Genomic DNA, 6,000 nt, shown 5'->3' with positions numbered 1-6,000 from the left:
ATTCCAGTTAACATCCTGCAAAATTTGCTCGTTTTTCTGGCCGAGTCGAAATTGCATTGAGTTCCTATGGCATGCGCCATTAAAAGCACTGTGTAATGGTTGAGCTCCCTTTATTTCGTTTTGGTCATGCGGATGAGCAGACAAAATGACGAATGCTGCGGCTGGAGCAGTAGAAGCGATTTTTAATTGTTCAATGATTATTCGATATTGTTATGACTTATTGTCAATAGGTATACTAAGTGGCCAGGAGGTAGCCTGTTGCTATGTACAGTTTTATTATATTGTTGATTATACCACATAGCTGTGGTGATAAAGGAAATGTTCGTTTTTAAATAGATGATTATGATAGGACCATGACTATAAAATCATGATGATTATTATGAATGATATCATAGGGTTCAAATGCAGAATGATTGCACGAACTTGGAAAAGAACTTTCAAGCCCTATGGGATAAATTGGGTATTACAAGCGATGGAGTTTCAAAATTTAGCATGATTGAAGGAATTTTACAGTCTTATTTCAGGAGTTTTACGAAATTTATATTGCCAAGAGATTTTGGGTGCTATTAAAAGAAAAATGATGAGATATTTTTCCCAATGAACTTTAATATCTGCCATCCATTTTGGCTGTCTCACGAATGAAGGATGAGTTGCCTTTAGTGGTTGCAAAGAAAATTTGTGGAGACCAGGCAAAATGGGGAAATATGTCACATATGACCCTAGGACAGAACGGTGATTCATCAATTGACATGAGGTATGAACCAGAGGTGACGACCGATGAGCTTCGATCTCAGTCAATGGATGGACCTGTCCTGACATCATTGGGGAAAGGGCTTATGCAAGGAGTCATCCAAAATGATTAATTTGATTTATTGATGAATATTGATGAATTAATTGAAATTGAATAATTGATTGAATTGTTGATTGATTGAATTTAATTGAATAAATTTAACTGGATAAATTGAATTGAATAAATTAAATTGAATATATTGATCGTTTGATTGATGAAAATGCGGTCTCAAGAAAGAAGCTTTAATATCTTTGTGAGATATTATCAATGTGAAGACAACCTTGGAAAATTGAGCAAGGTGGTGAGTTTATATATAGATATATATGTGCGGTTACCATTGTATGATTTCCCCTTCAACAGAGCGGACACCTGAGGATTCACCCATTTCATACTGACCCTTTGGCTCATCTGCAAATACTGATCTGTGAGATTGGATTGTGCAAAAGCCACAGGTGAGAGAGATTCTCTGGAAATCACCGTGTGAACAGGTGGAGAGATCCTTCCTGGAAGTACGAGTGAAGCTTTAGAGTTTAGAGGAACCTGGAGCAAGCTACAACACATCCAACGCTACTTTGATAAAAGGTGGAACAAACTCCAGTAGATTTTATTTATAGGACATATAGTACAGGTGTGTACAGGTGCATTCCAAAGCGCAGATCCTAGTAATCTACCTGGTACATTGAGTGAATATTGAGTGTTATTCACATACAGGCAAAATGGGAAATGGAGTCTGCAAGGGTAAACAAGGTCAGCTGGACTTGTCCCAAAGAGGTGCTTGCGTCAACCACATGTATCAGCAATATGGTCCACATTCACTTAAAGATGTGGAATCTTGGCATGAATGGACAAAAGGGAGAAAGAAGGAATTCCCCAAGGATGGCACGTTTGACAGGAACACATTGGAAACACTCAGAGAAGAATTAGAAGCAAGAGACAGACAGAAGTTGAAGGTGGATTGGAAACCATTTTATTACTGGGACATCGAGTCTGGAGACAGGGAGACCAAAACGAAAATGGGGGGTGTGAAGAAAGAAATGAAGCAGATACAACATAGGTTGGAAAAGGTATCCACTCAAATGCCTCTTGAAGTTAGCAATGGAAAGCGATCCCAGTCCAGATTGTACCCAGACGCAAGGTCATATGAGATAAATGAACTAGAAGAGGAAACTCCTCCACCCTATCGGCGAAATATTGTGTATCAGCCACAGGAAGTACAGGTACCTGTACCTCTACCTGCCGAAGGGCCAGTACAGAGTGAAACGATTGGCTCTAGCCGACAGAAGACAGGTGAAAGCAGTGCCCCAGTTGAGGTAACTACCCCAGAGGGTGCAACTGGAGGACAGGAACCGACTCAAAGTGGGCAAGCAATACAACCAGCTGCAACAACTTCAACATACTTCCCATACCACCATACAAGGAGTAAGGGTTCTGTGATGAATGCCAATCTATCCAACGATCAATATGATCTGCCAATGAACATTCAAAACTTGACTCTCCCACAGGTAGGTTTTGAACAATGTGGCGTTATGAATTTCCCGCAACGGCAATTTCCAGGGGCAAATGAGGAACGCCCAGATTTGATGTATAGACCTTGGCAAATACACCAATTGAAGGCATTACAGAACGGTATGCCATCAATCAAAACAGATCCACTTCAATTCGCAGAAGAGCTACGATTGATTGTGGAGACGCAATTGCCGACTGTAAGAGACATGGAAATACTCTTAAAGTGGGTAATTCCTAATACCACCACTTTGAAGACATTAATGAGTGAGGCAAACTGGGTACATGCAGTAAATGGACAATTAGACATACCCACGGAGGCTAAAATGGCACAGATAAATTAATTAATAGAGGCCATACAAAAATTGCCGCCCGTGACTGATTGGAATAAAGTGGTTACGTGCAAACAGAGAACAGGAGAGGATGCTAGTGATTATTTAGACAGATTGCGAGATGTTTTTCGACTATATTCGGGAATAGACCGGGCACAAATCGACAATGCCCTAAAACCCCTTTTTATTAATGGTCTGTTGCCGAAATTGAAGAGTGAAGTGGAAAGACAGTGTATTGCTTGGGAAGGCAAGCCGATGCAAGAAATATTGAATTATGCTTTGCATCATCAGCGAATTCAGGCCAGGAACAGTGCTATAAATGCCGAAAAATTGATGCAACTACAGACACAAGCCCTGATGACTACGAACCAACGCAATAGGTTTTCTATGCAACAACGCAACAATGCAACAGACAACAACTATGAGTCAGGAGAAAACCAGAGGTCAAAATGGCAACCCAGAGACCCAGACATGCAACCCAGCAAGACAAGTCAACAAGTGGACATACCAGGTAACGACAGAAACCGGTGTTTCAATTGTAGGAAGATGGGACATTGGAAAAGGGCATGCCCATACCTCAACAGAAGACAATTTCGACAGGGAAACCAAGGACAGGGATACTACCAACTACCACCACCTCAGCCAACATATAGGGCCCCATTGAGGAACGCCCCAATTAAGGGAGGACCTCAGCAGAATAAATGGGCTGCAACGCCCTTCTGACTAGACCAGAATGAACAAGTGGCAGCACTTCCTTTAATTTCAAGGTCGGCTGCACAGGAACCAAATGTTAATTTGACAGTAGGCGGACGCAAGGCTCTTTTCTTAGTCGATACGGGGGCCACGCGTTCCACGTTGCGACGAGCAGACTTTCCCAAGATACCATTGTCAAAACACTATACGACGGTGGTAGGAGTATCAGGGGTTCCCATACATACGCCCGTCACGAAGGAAGTACGTGTCCAACTTGGCCCGTTGACTGCACAACATGCCTTTCTTGTGGCATCTGGCGTTCCAGTAAATTTGATGGGAAGAGATTTATTGTGCAAATTGAACTGTACTGTCATATGTAAGAAAAACGGAGTGTATCTAGAAATGACAGAACATTCCCACGACTTCGTCATTGATATGCTACAAAGCACAATGGAACCAAGAACACATCGATGGGAAATCAATGATACACAAATGGTAGAACTTTTGTACGATAGTTTTATGACATTGAAGGTTGCAATGCCCGAAGTACAGGAGTGGGTAGACAGCTACTTGATGGACTCTCTAAAATGGCAGACTGATCTTCATTGTACGACATGTTATGACCCTACAGGAGAGGAGGTGCCCTATGCAGAGAAGGTTTCTAGATACCTGGACACAAGGTATGATGTACATTTAACATCACTGTGGGTAGGAGAACAGGGAATTGGCATGTCAGTGTCTTTGACGCCAGATCAACAACTCCTGTGGAATCAACCAGAAACAACAACCCCACACGTCACCTTAGCGGTGGCACAAGGATATGAAGCAAAAGATGTTGGAACAATGATTGCAACTTTGAAAGATTGCAAAAACATGAGATATATGGGAGAAATTCAACAAGCCCCACTTTATGACTTAGATGGAGACGGATTTTGCTGGCAGCTTGTAGAGCAGGCGCTTTCTTCAACCTTCATCATGATTGATGAACCAATTAACACTAAAAATGTTGGGCTATACCTACTCAGCTCCGACACCAACGGGGATCCGGACCCACTCGATCAAATACCAACATGCTTGTGGACAACGCATCCGAATGATGTGGGACGGATCAAAAGTATGGCACCGGTAAGGATCACAGTAGATGATTCTAAGCCGCTGCCTAGAAAGCGCCAATATCCGTTGAGACCAGAGGCAAAAGCTGGTATTGCACCAGTGATTCGATCATTGGCGGATCAGGGAGTTATAGTTCGCACCGTGAGCATGTGCAACACTCCTATTTTACCTGTGAAGAAGCCAGGCAAGACTACTTGGAGATTTGTACAGGATCTTCGAGCAATTAATGATTGTGTCATCCCAGCCTATCTGGTGGTCCCTAATCCGATCACTATACTGTCAAGTATTCCATGCAATACAAAGTTCTACTCCGTGGTGGACTTATGTTCGGCGTTCTTTAGTGTACCCATTCATGAGGATTCGCGTTATTTGTTCGCGTTCACGTACGAAGGCTCACAGTTCACTTGGACTGTTCTACCACAAGGGTACACAGAGAGCCCAACTTTGTTTTCACGTGCTCTACATGAAGACCTCAGCGACATTGAGTTTCCTGGAGGCTCAGTGATGGTACAATATGTTGATGACCTTCTCATATGCTCGACTTCAAAGGAAGCATGTAAACAGGACACTGTTGTGCTACTGACAGCATTAGCAGACAAAGGCCACAAGGCCTCGAGAGATAAGTTGCAATTCTGTAAGGAAGAGGTGAAATATTTAGGACATATTCTGAAAGGAGATACGAGATGACTTTGCCCTGAACGTGTAAAGGTGATCAGGGCACTCCCAAAACCTACAACTGTCAAGCAGATGAAATCTTTCCTGGGGACAACAGGGTTTTGCCATCAGTGGATTGCTGATTATGCATCACTGACTCGCCCTCTGCTGGACATCAGCTTACCAAACAGTCCAATTCCTTTGAAATGGACCCTGGAGGCTGAACGAGCTTTTACGACATTGAAAGATACCTTAGCATCAGCTCCTGCTTTAGGACTGCCGGATTATGAAAAAAATTTCTTTCTCTACTCACATGAGAAAGGAGGATTTGCCCAATCGGTGTTGGCGCAAAAACATGGGGGAAAACTGCGCCCTATAGCGTATCACAGCACTCGATTGGATCCAGTAGCACGAGGGTTTCCACAGTGCTTGCGAGCAGTGGCAGCAGCATCATATGCAGTAGAAGCCACAGCTACAATAGTCCTGGGGTGCCCCTTAATTCTCCTTGTTGAGCATGCCGTGGCGACGGTTTTGCTGAAGGCAGGAACACAGCACCTTTCAGCATCAAAGGCTACAACGTATGAACTAGGATTGTTGGCACCGTCAAACCTCACCATTCAGCGTTGCCCAACGCTGAACCCAGCATCTATGTTGCCAACAGAGGAAGATGGTGAGCCCCATGATTGTGCAGAGGTATTGGCACATGCACTAGTGCCTCGCATTGACTTGAAGGACATTCCCATCCCAGACGCAGATCTGGTACTGTATGTTGACGGATCATCATCAAGAGCATTGGACGGTTCACTACTGACGGGATATGCAGTATGCACAGATGCTGAGACATGGGAGAGGGGGAAATTACCAAACACTTACTCGGCTCAACAGGCAGAACTGTATGCATTAACTAGAGCCTGT

Source organism: Myxine glutinosa, chromosome 4 (genome assembly GCF_964187855.1).
Source record: "Myxine glutinosa chromosome 4, kmMyxGlut1.1, whole genome shotgun sequence".
NCBI lineage: Eukaryota > Metazoa > Chordata > Myxini > Myxiniformes > Myxinidae > Myxine > Myxine glutinosa.
The sequence above is the reverse complement of the archived record's forward strand: the minus strand, read 5'-3'. Positions refer to the sequence as shown.